Below are 20,932 nucleotides of genomic sequence, written 5' to 3' on the forward strand. Positions count from 1 at the left end.
AATGCTTTCATCTTTTGTAAATATTGTCATTAAAATTGTAAAAGATTATATTAGATTATAGACACTCATTATCCTATGAATCTTAATGGTTGTCATACTTAGCTTCCAGAATTTTTGTGTAGAAGAATTTATTACTAGTTTATTTCTTATGAAGTTCTGTTGCAAAATTGCTGTCAAACTTTGAATATGAATGTTTGTAATATGAGTGATCAAAAAAGTAATAAACTGGACTAGCATCACATCATTGTGTATTATCTTACCTTCCAATAATCCTGAATATTCATTCCTGTCTTAAAGTATTGTTTTTGAATAACCAATTTAATAAACTTGATTTTGTACCAAACAGGTTTATTCACAGTTTGGACTTAGTTTTCTTTTTTAATTTTATTATTCATTGTTTACAGAATGAAACAAATTACAAAATTCAGAATAACAAAAAAAACTTTACAATAAAAATTTTAAAACAAATTTAATTAGAAAATGGCTTAAATGCAAGAAAAAAGCTGTTTAAACAAAGGAAAATTATGAAATTTTCTGAATTTTGCAGAAAAAAAGGCCTAAAAATATCCCCTAAGTCCAACACCTTATTTCAAGTGTCCAGCCCCAGCGTCGAAACTTCTATGAATCAAAGAGTTTCCTGTCCAAAAAGAAAAAAAATTTTACAAAAGTAATTAGACAGGTCCCTACTTCAAATGTAGGAAAGTTAACACAAAGCAATTATAATGCAAGGAGATGGGATTAGAATACTAACATGTCGATCAGCCAAAAATTCAGGACACATTGTTTACATTTTGGACTTAGTTTTTTTTTTTTTTTTTTCCATTAAGAAAATACTTTAACCATTTTACTATGAACCCCATCTCCTGTTATTGCATTGTAATTGCTCATTGTTATCTTTCCTACATAATTGTTTTTTCTTAACCTCACCATTTCCAGTTACTGCATAAAATTGCTCACTGTTAACTTTTCTACATTTTTTTTTTCTTTCTTTCAACCTCACCATTAACACACAGGGCAAAATAAATTTAGATGGTGTTTACAAAAGAAAACAATTGTATACAACCAAATATCTGCCACCACATTAATTCCTTGCAAATAGGAATGAGAACTTCTCATTGGTAATATACATGCTGTGAGATTCTCAAGAGTAAGCACGCATTTGCAATTTTGTTCAACGGAATGAATCAGGAGGGGGCCTGGTCTCCATGCACTGCAAATGAGCAAATTTTATAGATGAATGTGCAAGGGAGAAGAAAGGTTGTAGGAGGACTGATTTACTCCAGTCAACCCTTGAGGCAGCTCACAGAATCTATCCATTTTGAGCTTTCACTTTATGGTGGATGGGAAGATCCACCATACAGTACACTGAATGTAATATTGTGCACATAGATGGCTAAAAATGAAAAGTATGAACATGCTATTCCCGGTGTATTAGTTTCAAAAGCAAAAAAATGTCAAGACGAGATGAAACATTGTAAAACGGTCGAGCATCGACCAGTAGCCTTTCTGCTTTGCAAACTGGATTTGTAGCTTGAACAATGTTCCGTTCTACTTCATTCCACTTTGTTTTTCCGAACATGTAGTTATAAATACTTTGTATTTAACTGGAAAGTTATAACAAAACATTCAAGGGAATGACAATGCTCACTATTTACCGGTATTTAATTGCAGATAATATTTTGTCTGTTTTCAAAGCGCCCCTAACCTGGATTTTGTTATACTTGCTTTCTTTTTGCAAATAAGTACAGGGTCTTTATTTATGCTTGGAAGGGACTTTATCGCTCTAACTTGGCCGCCGATGACAGGTTGCTACCGGCCGCTGGCACGCGCGGTTTCCGGCACTCTGCAGTTGTTGAGAGCTGAGCTCCGAGATAGTAGGATGTTCAATGAAGCTACTGCGTACTGTATGTCGTATTGTATACTGTTTTATTGTGATTGTGTATAGTGCTGTAATGTATGTGAAATATTCGTTACGTGAACGTGTATATCTGCATAATACTTACATTAAGTGCAGAAAATTGTGTGCTAGGACAAGACAAAAGTTTCGAGCGAAATTTCAAGGGAGACCCATTCATGTCAACTGGACAATAAAACAACTGGCCAAGAGATTTAAACCTACAGGTTCAGTAAACAATAATAATAGATGTAAAGGTCGTTATCTCCTTACTGAAGCGTGTTTGGTATGAGGATCATAAGTAAAAATCTGTGGCCACCTCATAGCCCAGATTTAACCATGTTTGTGGGTTACGGTAGTCACGTCCTAGTTCGTGAACCATGGGCAACGGCTGAGTGGCCTAGTAAGTGGTCCTGAGAGTCGGGATACCAGTTGCTATGGAATGGGAGTGGGCATCTCGGACATATTCTGAGTCGTGGCCCTCCTTGTGCTCAGGCGGCTAGGACTACACAATTCACCGGTGGTCCATAACCCGTTAGAGGAGAGATCCTCACTTGGACTATGTGCAAGTAGGGCAGCATCCTGCTTCATGAATTTACCGAGCTCAGAACACTTTAAGCAAGCCTCGGACCTATGGGAGTAATGGAGTCCCACTCCCATTTGACAGGCGAGGGACTCCTTGGAAACAACTTGGCGAACGAAATGGAATTCGATGGGGAGCTATCAACATTAATGGGGCTTATGGAAGAAAGAAGGTAGAACTTGCTGAGTCAGCAAAGAGGATGCATCTGGATGTGCTAGGAGTAAGTGATATTCGGGTAAGGGGAGATAAGGAGGAAGAGATAGGAGATTATAAAGTGTACTTGACGGGTGTTAGAAAGGGAAGGGCAGAGTCTGGGGTAGGGCTCTTTATCAGGAATACCATTGCACGCAACATAGTTTCTGTCAGGCACGTAAGTGAGCGAATGATGTGGGTAGATTTGTCAGTGGGAGGAATTAGGACAAGAATTGTGTCCGTGTATTCACCATGTGAGGGTGCAGATGAGGATGAAGTTGACAAGTTTTATGAAGCATTGAGTGACATCGTGGTCAGGGTCAACAGCAAGGATAGAATAGTGCTAATGGGCGATTTCAATGCGAGAGTTGGGAATAGAACTGAAGGATACGAAAGGGTGATTGGTAAATGTGGGGAAGATATGGAAGCTAATGGGAATGGGAAGCGTTTGCTGGACTTCTGTGCTAGTATGGGTTTAGCTGTTACGAATACATTCTTCAAGCATAAGGCTATTCACCGCTACACATGGGAGGCTAGGGGTACCAGATCCATAATAGACTATATCTTAACAGACTTTGAATTCAGGAAATCTTTTAGGAATGTACGAGTTTTTCGGGGATTTTTCGATGATACAGACCATTATCTGATCTGTAGTGAACTAAGTATCTCTAGGCCTAGGGTAGAGAAAGGGAAATCTGTCTGCAGACGAATAAGGGTAGAAAATCTCCAGGACGAGGAAATTAGACAGAAGTACATGGATATGATTAGCGAGAAGTTTCGAACAGTAGACAGTAAGCAGGTTCAGGATATAGAAAGTGAATGGGTGGCATACAGGGATGCTGTAGTAGAAACAGCAAGGGAATGCCTAGGAACAACTGTGTGTAAAGATGGGAAAAGGCGAACATCTTGGTGGAATGATGAAGTGAGAGCAGCCTGTAAACGTAAAAAGAAGGCTTATCAGAAATGGCTCCAAACAAGGGCCGAGGCAGACAGGGATTTGTACGTAGATGAAAGAAACAGAGCGAAACAAATAGTTGTTGAATCCAAAAAGAAGTCATGGGAAGATTTTGGTAATAACCTGGAAAGGCTAGGTCAAGCAGCAGGGAAACCTTTCTGGACAGTAATAAAGAATCTTAGGAAGGGAGGGAAAAAGGAAATGAACAGTGTTTTGAGTAATTCAGGTGAACTCATAACAGATCCCAGGGAATCACTGGAGAGGTGGAGGGAATATTTTGAACATCTTCTCAATGTAAAAGGAAATCATCATGGTGGTGTTGCAAACAGTCAAGCTCATGGGGAGGAGGAAAATGATGTTGGTGAAATTATGCTTGAGGAAGTGGAAAGGATAGTAAATAAACTCCATTGTCATAAGGCAGCAGGAATAGATGAAATTAGACCTGAAATGGTGAAGTATAGTGGGAAGGCAGGGATGAAATGGCTTCATAGAGTAGTAAAATTAACGTGGAGTGTTGGTAAGGTACCTTCAGATTGGACAAAAGCAGTAATTGCACCTATCTATAAGCAAGGGAACAGGAAGGATTGCAACAACTATCGAGGTATCTCATTGATTAGTATACCAGGCAAAGTATTCACTGGCATCTTGGAAGGGAGGGTACGATCAGTCGTTGAGAGGAAGTTGGATGAAAACCAGTGTGGTTTCAGACCACAGAGAGGCTGTCAGGATCAGATTTTCAGTATGCGCCAGGTAATTGAAAAATGCTACGAGAGGAATAGGCAGTTGTGTTTATGTTTCGTAGATCTAGAGAAAGCATATGACAGGTTACCGAGGGAAAAGATGTTCGCTATACTGGGGGACTATGGAATTAAAGGTAGATTATTAAAATCAATCAAAGGCATTTATGTTGACAATTGGGCTTCAGTGAGAATTGATGGTAGAATGAGTTCTTGGTTCAGGGTACTTACAGGAGTTAGACAAGGCTGTAATCTTTCACCTTTGCTGTTTGTAGTTTACATGGATCATATGCTGAAAGGTATAAAATGGCAGGGAGGGATTCAGTTAGGTGGAAATGTAGTAAGCAGCCTGGCCTATGCTGACGACTTGGTCTTAATGGCAGACTGTGCCGAAAGCCTGCAGTCTAACATCTTGGAACTTGAAAATAGGTGCAATGAGTATGGTATGAAAATTAGCCTCTCTAAGACTAAATTGATGTCAGTAGGTAAGAAATCCAACAGAATTGAATGTCAGATTGGTGATACAAAGCTAGAACAGGTCGATAATTTCAAGTATTTAGGTTGTGTATTCTCCCAGGATGGTAATATAGTAAGTGAGATTGAATCAAGGTGTAGTAAAGCTAATGCAGTGAGCTCGCAGTTGCGATCAGCAGTATTCTGTAAGAAGGAAGTGAGCTCCCAGACGAAACTATCTTTACATCGGTCTGTTTTCAGACCAACTTTGCTTTACGGGAGCGAAAGCTGGGTGGACTCAGGATATCTTATTCATAAGTTAGAAGTAACAGACATGAAAGTAGCAAGAATGATTGCTGGTACAAACAGGTGGGAACAATGGCAGGAGGGAACTCGGAATGAGGATATAAAGGCTAATTTAGGAATGAACTCGATGGATGAAGCTGTACGCATAAACCGGCTTCGGTGGTGGGGTCATGTGAGGCGAATGGAGGAGGATAGGTTACCTAGGAGAATAATGGACTCTGTTATGGAGGGTAAGAGAAGTAGAGGGAGACCAAGACGACGATGGTTAGACTCTGTTTCTAACGATTTAAAGATAAGAGGTATAGAACTAAATGAAGCCACAACACTAGTTGCAAATCGAGGATTGTGGCGACGTTTAGTAAATTCTCAGAGGCTTGCAGACTGAACGCTGAAAGGCATAACAGTCTATAATGATAATGTATGTATGTATGTATGTATGATTTTTATTTGTGGGCAATGTTAAAAAATGTAGTTTATGGGAACAACCCTCACACACTAGATGAACTTAAAGACATACGAGTTGCAATTGCATCCATCAGTGTTGAAGAACTTGGTAGAGTAACCGAAAACTTCATTAGGAGATGCCGATTATTTTGGTAGCGCATGGAAAACATTTTCAGCATAAACTGTAAAAATGGTGAGTAAAATGCATGATAAACGCATGATAATGCATGATAATGATTTTTGAGCTTAAACTGTAAGCATGGTGAGTAAAATGCATGATAATGATTTTGAGCACCGTATTCTGCCGTACACACGCACGCGCGGTAGCCGGACACTGAACCGTCACTGGCGGCCAAGTCCCTTTCAAGCATAAATAAAGACCCTGTAGTTATGTTGATACAGACATTAGCAAAGAAGATCCACAATATATGGTACTCTGTACGCACGGAATTCTAAAAAGATGTGTTTGAGTCCCGCATTGAACATGCTGAGACTTCCACACGCACACAGAGAGCATAATGCTATTCGATTTTACTCTATATTTTGATTGTTGGCCTCAAAACTCTCAATGAAGAAGAATTCCCATCCCTACTTGCCAGTGCTGCAAGGAAAGTGAGTTTGAATTCCATGTTGTACAGGAAATCATTTCAAGAATGACTTACTGGAATTGTATTTTCTTTAAAATGTTCACCTGTATCATTTCTCATCCCATCCCTAAAAAGTCTGAAATATGTGCATTAAAACAGACACCACAGTAACACACATACTCTTTGCGGATGATCTAGCAATCCTTGTGAATTATGTTGAATCAGCCAGGAGACCAATCAACATCCTCAGAGAGTTCCTATGAAGACTGGTCTACAGATCTCATTTGAAAAAACAAAATACAGTACTGTATATGACAAATATAAAAGTAGCTCCAAGAATCATGAACACGAACAAAGGAAAGATAAGTTAGCTTCAAATATCTTGGAGAAATGGCTTAGAAAAGGAAGCAATCAAAGCAAGAATACAAAGGATCGAATTGCCATACCAACAAGAAGTCGATTAGTTTGAGAACAAAATTAAGACATTATAACACAGCGATTAAATCAGAAGGATTGCATGTTGCTGAAACAATGGATCTAACAGAGGATTGATACAACAATTAGAGAAGAAGGAAAGGAAGATTCTAAGTCCTAGCTATGTTAATGGACAACAAAGACCAAGGCCAAACAAAGAAATGTACAAAGAAACGGAATGAATTGTGGAATCCATGAGGAAAAGACTAGACTAGAGTAGTCTTATGGGCATCTCTTAACGATGAACCATGAGAGACTTGCACAAAAGATCCTGATGCATTTTGAAGGGAAGAAAGTTGTTCCTAGGTGGCTCACTGAAACCCATTTAGATATGGACAAAATGGGCATCAAACAATATGATAAATTCAGAAAAGAAACTGTTTATGACATATGATATTAGACTTTAAGAGTTTTTGAGAGGAAATGGGAAGGAAACCTCCAAAAGTGGTTTTCTCGGAAGAACGCATGAAATGAATAAGCCACTAAATGAAGCAATATGGCAGAACGTCAAAGCCAAGGGTAGAAGAGGATGAACACAATTCCAATATACTGAAGTTATTACTCCATGGTCCATACTGGCCCAAATTGAATAGAAGAAGAAGAAGAAGAAGAAGAAGAAGAAGAAGAAGAAGAAGAAGAAGAAGAAGAAGAAGAATATACACAGAAACATAGACATGGGCTTTTGCAGCCATACTTTAAATCCTAGCTGATGTATGTGGGATTTAAAAAATATGAGAAAGTTACATTCTTATGGTTCAGAACCCACATAAAGCAAGAGGGTCTATGATTATTATACTGATGTCCATGTAAAGAGGGTTTTTTAAATACAGAATTCACATGGATAATGCAAATAATAATGCTGTATGTTTCTTAAAATCTATACCAATTGAAGAGATCAGAGTGCCATAATTGTGTGCTGCCTGCTTAAACATGCCACTAAATCTACTGTCCACAATCTACTGTATTAATGCATTTTTGAATGCCAACCAATTAGGCAAGGATTACTTTCACAACATTAAGTGTAGGAGGAGAGTGCCTAACCAACAATTCTATGCAGCTGATCTTTCATAAGACATATGACATATGCACAGCTGCTGATAACTATGTAACCCCAAAATAAAACATCCTTTCCAAAGGAATTAGGTCCTACAGGAGCTGGAGTTAAGAGATGGAAAGTAAGCTCCTTTCTAAAGAACTAATTTCAAAGAGTTCCTGATACAGAGTGGAATTTAAGCCACTCCCTTACTGACTTAATTTTCTATATGAAGGAAGCTTGTATTTCTAATTAATCTTTTGCCCTGTGTGTTAGCAATGCCGATTCCATCAGAGCCATTTTGCTTGACAAAGCAAGACCACCATATTGTTTACATTACTGTATAAATGAGTTACCATATTTAAATTCCAACAGTAGTCTACCATACAGTATTGTGCTGCACAGAGTGTATTTCAAAAAGTAAATAAATATGAAGGCATAACTAGCAATTTTAACATCCAATAAGTTGAAACTATACCCACGTTTATGGTGGATTCTCTTCTGTCAAACAGAATGTCTCTCAGGCTATGTAAGACTCTACATATCATACTAATTGCTTCACAAGTCTTTACCATCTGCAGAAATCTGTAGTCTCTAAGAAGATATAACAACGATATATACACTATATAGAATATAGTAGTTCAAAGTGAGTTGTTCTTTAGAGTCAAATCTGTTCTAAATGATGGATAATCTACCCAAACCAAATCACTTGCACTTCATTTCTGTAGAGGCACTTCCATTTCGGAAATATCTGGGGTGCAAGCTTTAGGTGATTTAACTTATATATTTTTCAACTTCATCTAATCACATATGGAAGAGAAATATGGTCCAGAGATGGTTAGCCAAACAGGACGGAATCAATCTTATGAACTGGTTTCTTTGCGGATTTCAGCCCAATCAAGGACTTGTAGGCTGAGACAAAGCATGTCATGAGGGAGAATTGGCCTGACCCCGCCTCAAGATAACCTTTGGAATCTAGCCGTTGATGTTTGGGAGGAGGTTGCTGAGAGCGAGCAAATTATTGCTCGTCTTATGGCTTACGTTCCCTGCAAACTTCAAAACTATCTGATTTCTCACATGTTTGTATAAAAGTACTGATTTCCATTCTGCAATACATATTGACAACAGAATACTGAAAATAATTTGACTTATCCAGCAGATAAAATAATAATATTCCACGATTATTGCCTGTATATCCTCTAAGGGCCTTAACGACAGTCAGAAGTTTCCAGACACTTTATGACTATCAGAATTATAAATGTAAAAGGCTTACTGATTGTAGTTGTTGTTGTTGTTATTATTAATGTGTATCAATTTTGATGTTTGAATTACTCCACCAGACAGCAGAGAAACATATCTCTACTGAGCAATCTATGACAGAGTTTTAATTAGTTTTGTCGGGTAAACACCAAACGTGTCACCAGAGATCTTTCACATACCAACATCATACAATGTGGAGTGTGTCAAATGCAATTTTTTCTGTCCTTCAAAAATTCAACTGCCAGTTCACCTGTGACGTTGGGATCTGGAAGGTGACATTCCACCACTGATCCGTAGAGTTTGCACAACTATGTCTCGATAATGAAAGAAACAAAACTATGCATATAACGCAGTCATAATGTTAGTTAGGTCATTGTTCTTCAGGGGAAAAAGTGGTCAATAAAGCTTATCAAGAACTTTGGCCTGATAAAATTACTGCGGTCCAGTCAAATGGCCTCCAGATATTGGAGTTTTGTGTGGTTAGCGTAATGACTTCCTCAGTCACATTACTTGGCTTTTCCACAACTACCTCAAATGAAAACCTAATCCATCCCTCAGCCCAAAATTGAAATCAAAGGACAAGCAAGGAATAGAATCTGAGGCCTTTAAGCAAGAGGCAGAGGCACTATTCCAACACCAAGGATGTGGTGAAAATGTAAAGTCTAAAAGTTATTTTATAGATAAACTAGGAAAAGTGAAACTTTAAAAAAAAAAAAAAAAAGGCAGAAATTCAAAATTTTCTCTACCTTTGGATGACATATTTTTGTATCTAAATATGCCTTTTGATGAAGAAATTTTCAAGTTAGAAAGAGTAAGTCCATTTTGATACAAAATTTGCTAAATATGATATTCTCGGTCTAGAAAGCCAAGAATAACGGCTGAGAGGATTCGTCGTGCTGATCACACGACACCTAGCAATCTGCAGGCCTTCAGGCTGAGCAGTGACCGCTTGGTAGGCCAAGGCGCTTCAGGGCTGTAGTGCCATGGGCTTTAAATATGGCATTATTAAAACATAAAACTGAATATTCTCTACTATGTACGGTCTGATTTGTAAAGGATTAATAAAATCTTTTACTAAATTTCTTCAGAAGTTTCAGTAGTACTTAATTTTTTTCAAGTGCCATCTCTTGTCAGAAGTTTGCCAACCGTCACAGAGATCTGGGCTTTAGATGTTGCAGCACAAATAGCTCAGTAGTGGTACAGCTGAACTGTGTAGCCATGAAATGCATCTTGTTCCATGTGATCTTATGCCTTGTATCTTCCCTTGAGTGACCAACTGTAATAGGTGATAGTTCTCTCCTCGACATCACATAACCAAGGTATTGCAGCTTTCTGATCTTGACTGTACTTAAGAATTCCTTTCTTTTCCCTATGTGTCTCATCACAAGATCATTTGTGAACCGAGCTGTCTAACTCAACTGCAATATTCTTCTGTAAGTCCACAGCTCTAAAGCCTCACACATTTTCCTGTGCTTCAGAGTCCAGGTTTCCACTCCATAGAATAAGACCAAGAGGATGTAACATTTCAAGTCTGGTTTTTAGATCCAGGCTAAGGTCCTAATTGAAGAGCATTTTCATCATTTTATTGAACACATTTCTTGGTTGGCATAGTCTAGACTTTATTTCATCAGTTCAGTTGTCCTCATTCACAATTTGTTCCTAAATACTTGTATTTTGATACTTTCTGTACTGTTTCCCCATTGATCATTAAGTTATCTTGGTGTAGTATTTGAGATATTACTATATAATATGTTCTGCTGACATTGAGTGTTAAGCCACAATGCTCACTACCTTCCATGACTCGGTTGTTTGGTTATTGTTAATGTCCAATAACGGACCAACTATATTGGTATTGTTAACCTTCCAAACATTCTGCTGACAGTATTGTGTCACCTAAATACCTGAAGTTTTTTTTTTTTTTTGCTATTGGTTTTACATTGTATCGATACAGATAGGTCTTATGGCGACAATGGGATAGGAAAGCGCTAGGAGTGGGAAGGAAGCGGCCGTGGCCTTAATTAAGGTACAGCCCCCAGCATTTGCCTGGTGTGAATATGGGAAACCACGGAAAAACATCTTCAGGGCTGCCGACAGTGGGGTTCGAATCCACTATCTCCCAGATGCAAGCTCACAGCTGCGCACCCCTAACCGCACGGCCAATTCGCCCGGTCCTTGAGTTGTTAACTGGCTTACTGTTAACTTTGGTACCTGCCATTTCTTCTTGCAGAACTACTTAAATAGGTTAAATAATAACAGGGGGAAAGGACACAATCCTGTCCCACACTTGCTTCATTTCTATCCTCATCAATACTCTGATTCTAATGGAAGTTGCTGGTGATTCAAATGTTCTTCATCTCCAAATTATTGTTTCTAAGCAGTTGTATGGGGTAGTCATGACAAATGTTGTCAAACATTGTGCAAAAAGCAAACACTGGTTGGCTGACTTCCAAGCATCTCTGTACTAGCATATTATGGGGGAACAACACTTTTCTTGTTCCTAGCTCCTTTCTGAATCCAAACTGCGTTTCACTCATATCCTGTTCTAATTTTCTGAAGATATGCTGATGGGAGAATTTTTAAGAATATTTTCAGTATGTGACTCATTAGACACTGCAATGACGAGCTTTTGTCTTTTTAAGTAATGGGACAATGCAGAGTGTAGTCACTCAATGACTTTCTAACATTGGGAATCAAACTGTTACCACACATCAGGCGAACTAATGCTTTTAAGTGTGCATCAAATAAATTCATTCTTAGTTGGAACTTGGTAAACTTCATTAAAGAAAATGCACTGCCATGTAAGTATACTCATGTTCATAAAAAACAGAACACCTTTAAAGACTAGAGATAAGAAATTCTTACTTACAGGACATGTTCATTAGTATGTTCTGCAGAAATGATTATCATTTCAGTCACCTTGGTTCAGCATGTGTCCTGTTGCCTAACAGGCACTGGGTCCTTGGAAACCCGGAGTACAGTCGGGAAGTGTATGCTGAGTGAGTTTGAAAGAGGGCGCATGTGGATGGAGTGCGAAATCATTATTTGCTCTATACTGGGTTCAAAATCACTGTAACTGTATACTTCGTCTACATCATCATTGTCCGACTAGTTCAATATATCATCCAGACTATCTGCACTGCTCGATTTACTCATAGTGACTTAAAGAAAAGGGAAACTCAAGCACTGCACACATACATAAACAATCCGTGTGCGAGATAGACAATGACTTTGTCATCCTACAAAGCACTCTTGACGTACCTATATGGGGTCGCGCCGAAACAGGAATTGATGAATGAAAGGTTGCTATGCACGTACATAAATAGATAGCCAACAGATGGCAGGAAGAGACTTTATACAGCTTTGAAACACACTTACTGTGCACCCAAATGGGTTCGCACAGTTCTCGATTTCAAACAAACGCACGACCCGACATGAGGACATGAAATTCAAAAACTTGACTAGCCTCACGTACCCAAATGGGGTCGCATGGCACTCAATGTGTTAATGTTATCATTATTCCTGAAACACTGTCTTTGTCTTGTATACATATGTTTTAGTTATAACATGATCTGTTTAATTTTTATTTGGCTGAAGATGGCCACTAAGTGGTTGAAACTAGTCCCAAGACTGATGTAACATTATTTACTTGATATATTGTATTGAAAAGGTGGACACTCCTGTCAACTTATTTCTTATACTTACAGACCCATCTCGTCGTGTTCTACGGCCTTTTGTGAATCATTCTGTACACACCCGTTGCACTGCCGGCACACTTCATCCTACACGAGCAGCAATTTCCCAGATGGATGCATCACGTGCTCTCATACCAATAATGCGCCCTCTTTCAAACTTGCTCATCTGACGGTACGGTTCTTGCATACATCTGCAAGGCAACCTGCACGTCTGCTCAAGTCACACTGATCCATTACCTTCAGTTTATAGCAACAACGAGAGCCGCAGGCACATTTTACCAGTCGGTGGTGCACCGAGATATTGATGTGGACCTTGAACCTGAGGGCCAACATGGTTCAAATGCTAATCATTTCTTCAGAACATACTAATGCACATGTCCTGTGAATATGAACTTCCTATCTCTAGTCTTTCAAGGGTGTTCTAGTTTTTATGAACATGAGTGTATGTTAACCCAAACATGCTTATTAATTGAACTGTCAGGTTGAACCGATAGTGTTGTGCAAAGTAAAATTTTCCCTTCAGCTTACGATTAGACTGGTACTCTATATAGAATTTAACTGTAAAAAGAGATGCAAAGATAGTAAAATCCTAATCAAAACTAGCAACATTTGCTGAACTTCTGTTTAAATGTCTCCATCATGTAACACAGCCGGTGACTCAGTGATGAGATAGGAAGCCTGACGCGGTCAGCTCCAAGTTGTTGGCAAGATCCACATTCAGCTCTGCTCTCAAAGCCACATTTGTTCATCACTGGCATAGAACTTCCTTTGTTATATCCAGACCATATTCATCACCCATATCTTCATTTGCTTGATGTTCTTGCCTCTCATCTTTGACAACCTCTTTAATATATTCTTTCCGTCTCTAGTCTTCCTCGAGTTATCAGGTATGATGATGTCATTTTTGTCAAGCAATATATTCCCCTTTATGGAATGAATATCAATCAGTTCTTGATTTTCTTATACTCATTTTTTGATATTTTGATATTCTTCAACCTTCCTTTCTGTATACAATTTCTCCTTTGCCATTCAAATTTTCCTTCCTATCTTAGCATATTCATCTAGGTTTCTTACACCGTCTTCTCTTCTCCATTAAATTGCAGTATTTTATCAGTCAATCATGACTCTGTAACTCACTGTAAATCTCTTGACTTGTATACACAAGTATGGCCTTTAAGGAGTTCCATTTATCATTGACATCAATGGGCAATCTCTCTCGATTTTATCAAGTATTTCATAATTTGTTCTGCAAGTTGTTCTTTGATTATTGGGTCTTGTAACTGAAAGTTAAGTATCCTTTCCTGATATTCTTAAGCTCCATTTCAAGTCTTGCAACTAGTGTATTGGGATCTCATTACACATTTGCTCCAGGATAGACTTTTGATGTCTTAATGGAATTCCAATAGAAAATAAATTTCATTTAGAACAACTATAAGCTCATTTTCTTGACTGAACTGTGCCATAGTTTCTCCTCTTCCATTATGTATTTCCAGTCCAAAATCTTCTATAAGTCACCCTCATGTCCTTAGCCAAGTTTTGCATTAAAATCACCCAGGATGATTGTGATATCCCTGGATTTTGTAGTATGTGATGCTTGTTCAATTTTATTATAGAACTGTTGCAGTTCTTCTTCACTCTTATCAGCAGTTGGGGCATAGGCTTGAATTATGTAAGTTTTACTCTTGGTGTTTGCAGCTGAAGAGCAAATAATATGAGAAGCCTTTATAAAATACCGATAGTGTTGTGCAAAGTATAATTTTCCCTTCAGTTTAAGATTAGACTGGTACTCCATATAGAATTTAACTGTAAAAAGAGATGCAAAGTAAAATCTTCGGCATAGGTTGCCAAAGGCAAACAACCCAGGGCAGGAGCACTATAGATGGACCTACAGCAGCTTTTGGAGAAGAAGTTAGTGATCATGAAGCTTTTCAATGATTACAGCAACTTCATTCTAGTGATAAGTTATCACTGTTATTGGAGTAATACACTTTCATTTGATTGATGAAGAGCTCCCTTGAGTTAGGCTATCTCGTTTCACTCAATCCCAATATGTTTATTTTCAGTGATTGCATTTCTTGAACCAAATTATACTCAGTAGTACTTATAGAAAATAAATTCCTTAAAAATGAATTTGAAAGATGTTAAGATATAACCTCATGGCAATGGGGATTTTGTCACTGCTACTGAGAATATTACTTGTTACAAGCTGAACTACAGTATTTAATCTTTATTGAAAATAAACTGCTCAAAAAAGAAATTTGGTCAAGTCTTTGGATGTTGCTAACTACATTGTACTAATGCAGAGTGGAATGGGGATTGGATTATTGCGGCAATAACATACCCCGTTTTTGTAACAGAGAGCTACACTGCCACCTGGATGTTTGGAAGGTGTCAGTATCAGTTGAAAGGTACGAGTGCCTCAATTCAAAGTGTGTACAAAGGTTGGACTGTGTGGAGTGTAGTGTTTACAAGTCATGGCTGATCATGCAGACTGAGGTAGGCAACAAGGGGAGCAGCTGTCGGTGAAGGAAGCCACTTGTTGCACTTACTGCTTCAAGAAGGTTACTTAGTGTTGCTAGAATACTAGGGGTTGATCAGAATGCAATTTCGTATCTGTGGAAACGTTTCCAGGAGACTGGAAGTGTTTCCTAGAGCCCTGGCATAGGTTGACAAAGGCAAACAACCCAGGGCAGGAGCACTATAGATAGACCTACAGCAGGCTTCTGGAGAAGGAGTTAGTGACCAACAGACTTCAGAGACCAATTTAAGATCCCAATGTCCCATTCAAGTATCTGCACTGGACAGAGAACATCATGGCAAGAGATTGCAGTTTGCTAGAGGTCTTCTGGACTGGCAGCCAGCTAAGACACTGGTATCCTGTGCTGTTCTGGAATGAATCCCAGTTTACTTTGTATCATTCAGATGATTGTCAGGGAGTCTGGAGAAGACATGGGGAGTGATTTCATCTGACAGCTGTACAATCTACTATTGCTTATGGAGGTGGATCTGTTATAGTGTAGGCAGGCACAAGTCTTGACACAAAAAAACAATCTCCTGATCATTAACTTCTCAACGGTACACAGACGAGATCTTCATGTCACACATGATTCCTTACATAATGCAACTTGGAGTAAACACATTATTCATGCATGATAATGCTAGAGCACAAGATGTCAATGTCAATCGGAAATTCCTGCAAGAATACCAAGTGCAACGAATGGAGTGGCCATCCTGATATCTCGACTTGAATCTCATCAAACAAGCCTGGGACACACTAGAATAATGCATCCAAGCAGAAATCCACCTCCCAACTAGCCCACCAACACTAAAAGCCCTTGAAGATGCTCTCTTTGTAAGAGTGGGGAGGTCTGCCTCAACGGAATGTGTGGTGCCTTGTCAGAAGTATGAGATTTTTCCTTTTCGTTTTCTGATGGGAAAAAAAAAAAAAAAAAGAAAAAGAAAAAGAAAAGTATTAGAAGGCGTTGTGAAGCAGTTATCCATGTGAAGGGTGGCAAAACTTCGTATGATGACACTTAATTACCACATAGCCATTTCAGTGTATGACCAAGAACTACATTGCTTATGACATGTTGTGCAATGACTTTGTGTACTCAGCGTCCAAATAACACTTTACATTTCAATTCTTAATTGTTGCAAAGAGGAAGGTTTGTTTTGATTGCATGCCTATTTTCATTTCAATATAGGATGCATATCAAGGAGGTATGAATATACAAAAAAATGACCAAATTTCTTTTTTGAGTAGTATGCCATCTGATAATTTTGCCTGATGTTGAGGATAGCTGATAGAGATATGGCATGAATATACAGTCATTATTTTATCTCTGCATTTATGCATTAATGAGGCAAGTTTTAGTGATACAGTACATTATTAGAAATACAAAAAATCCATCCTAAGTATAAAGATGACTGTTAGTATCAAATGATGCTGAAATAAATTCTTAAACTTTGCAAATAGAGCACAATGAAAGCGGTCCAGATATATTTTTCACTGTATATGTCTCGAAACTAGTGACTGTATGTTTAGAAGAAGTAAATTTTCAAACACCATTGTGGTGGGCAGAGTTCACTTTTGTTCAAAATAATTTGTATTTAATGGCTGCTTCTTAGATAGTCAGTACAACAGTTTTTCACCCAGTTGGAAAGGGTTCGATTCCTGGCTCAGCTATGATTTTGAGCCAAATCTGACAACCTGGAATTGAGTTTGCCTAGAGAAGTAGGTTAATTTTCCATTCTTGGCTATCCTAGAAGATGGATCTGTACAACTGATAGTGATACGTGTAAGTTATTATTACATAGTACTGGATTAAACTGTGCAGATGTGTTGACTAGTTGAACAAGGAAACTTTTTATTTTTAGATATAAAAGACAGTCATAATTAATTCCTACAAAGAGAGGTTTGAAATATCAAACAAGTAAAAGAATCTAGAATGGAATATTACATTACACTGCATACATAATGATTATAAAAAACATGTAGCCACCAAAAAGCAATGCATCTTTTTCCAACCCACATGAAGCCACTGCTACCATTATTTTTCTCCTTGATGAATATTGCATTAAAAAGCTTTACGCTTGTTCCATTTGAATTTTATGTACAGTATGTAATGTGGTAGACTACAGAATTGAATTTTTTTTTTTTTTTTTTTTTAAACGTCTACTTCAAGTCAGCTATTGGTAAAGACTTATGAAACCAAATAAAACAGAGGTTCCTGTTCCATGCAAAATGAATAAAGCAGGTATGGGCATTCTAGAAATTAAACAAGATAATTCTGAATTATTGCACAATTAAAAAAAAAATAGACAGCTAGTTTAGATGGAGATGAAAGATTTATGCACGAAACAACAGAAATATGGGGTAAAATCCTCCTTCCCTCCAGTCAACAGCATCAGAGCCTTCAATGCTCCATTTAGTACCCACATACTGCCATTTCTTCCATGCTGTGTCAATATGCATTTGTCTGACTCATATTGTTAAGAGTTACACCTTTGTTTCTATCTTCTAACTGATCTAATCAATATCATACATTAACCCTCAGCAGACGACTGTCAGGCATTTCCTGACATCGTAGTTTTCTGTCCTGTTGGGATATAACTGCCACATGTTTCCGTGGTAACGATATTTCACATGCAAAGCTATTATGTGTGCTGCTGCCATCTGTGGTTATCGTATAGAACTTGTAGCAATGTCACAGTCTTCTAAATGTATTTTAACTTTGTTTTACGAGTTTTACAGGTAAGTAAAGAACAAGTTGTTATTTATGTTAGTCAACTGTGAAAATGTTGGCTCCAAAGATACCTGCCTTTTACCCGGAGGCCACGTGTTCATCTCCTGGTCAGGTCAGGGATTTTTACCTGGATCTGAGGGCTGGTTCAAGGTCCACTGAGCCTACGTGATTGCAAGTGAGGAGCTATCTGAAGGTGAGATGGCGGCCCCGGTCTAGAAAGCCAAGAATAACTGCCAAGAAGATTCGTCATGCTGACCACATTACACCTCCTAATCTGCAGGCCTTCAGGCTGAGCAGCAGTCACTTGGTAGGCCATGGCCTTTTGGGGCTGTTGTGCCATGGGGTTTGGATTTGTTTTTTTAGCTGTGAAAATGGCAGCGCGCTGTAGGATAGCGTTAGTTAACTGGTATAACTAGATATTTGGATAAAACTGCTAAGAGCGATGATGAATTATGTCTGTCATGGACAGTGAGTTCAATGTTTTTGAGAGCGAAAATAAAAGTTCTAGCAAAGTGGATGTAGTTGAAAGCAAGAACGAAGGCAATGCAAATGGCAGTGAATCAGACATGGTCAGAGAGTTATCGCCCTGATTGTGAAGAAACTACACATTCTTATTAGTGGATTCTCACCTCTAATAGGCAAGAAAACATTTACTCCCATTGAATTTTTCAAGCTTTTTTTTTTTTTTTTTTTTTTTTTTTTACGGAAGAATTTTTACAACAAACTGTTCGTGAGATTAAATGCTATGCCAGAGAAAAAAATTAACACACCCCTGAAGGAGAGGAGCATGTGGGCTACTTGGACTGATGTCACACTCGCAGAAATGAGGGCTTTACTTGGTGAGATACAGTACAGGACAGGGGCACAGGAGAGCAGAGGTGGAGGCTCGGCACAGGGTGATGCTTCTTTGTTGTTAGTTAACAAGAGTGCTGATAGGGAGATTCGTTAGGTGCTAACAACTGCTGAAGGAAACGTAGGTTTGTTGTTTCCTTCATTGGTTTGCGCACGTCTGGGGGAAGGGAGTCAGCCCCCGCATAGTGGGGGACTCTGTTTCATGTCAGCCATTGGCCCACACTGTTGGCGCCTGCAACGCATTTAAGATTATGACCGTTTTCTTGGAATCCAATAGAGACACAAAGTTGGCTATTATGTCTAACTATCCTGAATTATGGGAGGGGCACCATGTTTATGAAATGCAGCCAATGGTAGTGAGTGTTCAGTGCACATTTATGATAATAGTGGAAAATTTCTCTGTGTTTGGTTAGAAAAGTAAGTTTCTTTTGGGGGTGGGAAGGTGGGATTAGAACTGGTGATGTACACACATCTCCTCTACAAGTATTTTTAGGTAACATTCATACATCTCACCAAGTAGTATTTTACATCCTGTGCCCCCATCCTAGAATGCTACCATGTGATACTCCACATGGGCATGAATCTTAAACCAGATGTGAGGGATTATTTTGCTGAAGACTCTATAGACAAATGCCCATTTTTCAAAGATGGGTTTTCCAGGGACCATTTTCTAACCATTTTTTGGATGATTCATGTGTGTCTTTCTAGTCCTGCTACTACTAGAACTAGGGGAGACAAATTATGTAGTGGACTGTTTGGAAGTGAAGTTTAGAAAGTATTATATTCCACAGCATAATATTCTTATAGATGATAGCACAGTGGGCTTTCAAAAATGCTTCATTTTCAAGTATTACAATCCCTAAATACCCACTAAGTGGGGACTGCACATGTTTGTAGCTACAGACTCGAAGACAGCGGTTGTATGCTCATTCATTCCATACTATGGTTCTCCCACAGCAAATGCACTAACACATGCAAATTCACCATTCAAAAGAATTGTTCCTCACTTATGTCAACAAATGCTTCAGAATATCAATGGTATTGCTAGCTTCCACAGTTATGGCAGATTCTATACCAGACGAAATTAGGTTTTCACACAACAGGAACAGTGAACACCAAAAGGAAAGGAGTGGCGACTCAAATGAAGTCAATGGCTTTGAAGACGATGAAGAAGCATGATGTTGTGGCATATAGGAATGAAGATAAAATAGTTGCTCTTTCATGGAAGGACAAGAGGATTTGTCAATGTTGAGTACATTGCACAACAACAGCATGCAGAAATATGCACCTAAAAGTAGGAAAGATACTGATCCTATTTTGAAGCCTGAAATTATTTGTGATTATACTGATTATATGGGAGGAGTGGACATCTTCGTCAACATATAATTTTGGGAGGAAGTCTGTTGGAAGTCTGTGTGGTAAACAGCTTCTTACTACTTAACATGGAGAGGAAATCACAACTGCAGAAGCCACTAAGGCAAAGCAGTACAGGAATCAACTCGTATGAGAGTTGGTTGGTGATGTCCATAATGGAAATGTCAACAAGAGAGGACAGCCATCAACTATCAATAAAGAAGAACAACTGAATAGGAAGTTGCGCTTGATATAGTCTAACCCCAAGGGACATTCTAAAGATTGTGCAATGTGCAGAAACTGGCATAAAATGGAGGAAGAATAGAAACAGTGTAATTCTGTAACACCTGTACATAGAAACCTGGACTTCATCCTGGAATTTGCTTTGAAAAGTACCACACGGAGAAGAAATATATGTAGGAAAGGGCCCGGTCTTTGGCACGCAATTTTGTGATTACTGATTACGAATTGTATACCACCACCTTTCTTCCCCTGCCGGCCAACATTCTGATGGTGACATTTTTTTTCCACGAATGGGTTCAAACCAACCACAGTGTCAGACCATGAAAACATGACACCTTAATAATCATGGTCATCAGGCAGGCTTTCCTACACATCTTTTGTTCCCTTTCCATCACGAAAACAGGTATAAATAATCATCATCACCATCATAGGTTGTTCTGCCATTCGGCAGGTCCAATCATGACTGTGACCTCCATATCTCTCAATCTTGAGCCCTTTTCTTCACTTCTACATAATCTTCCTTTCTTTTTCTAATGCTGTCTAATAACTGATATCGTCTCCTTCCTCTTCCTAGTTTTCCTTTTATCATCCCTTCAATTGCTACTCGTTGTAACGTGTTGTGTCTTAG

General features: G+C 38.6%; 1 long non-coding RNA gene across 1 annotated transcript in view; it reads right to left on the bottom strand.

Moving 5' to 3' along the window:
• Nucleotides 1-537: 537 nt before the first annotated feature.
• The window catches only part of LOC137501199 (uncharacterized), an 89,376-nt gene continuing 68,981 nt past the window's right edge, over nucleotides 538-20,932 (bottom strand). Inside the window, exon 5 of the long non-coding RNA XR_011018404.1 lies at nucleotides 538-637. This is a non-coding gene — a long non-coding RNA (uncharacterized lncRNA). The remainder of the gene's footprint in view (nucleotides 638-20,932) is intronic.

This window comes from Anabrus simplex, chromosome 6, assembly GCF_040414725.1.
Source record: "Anabrus simplex isolate iqAnaSimp1 chromosome 6, ASM4041472v1, whole genome shotgun sequence".
In the NCBI taxonomy this organism is placed as follows: Eukaryota; Metazoa; Arthropoda; class Insecta; order Orthoptera; family Tettigoniidae; genus Anabrus; species Anabrus simplex.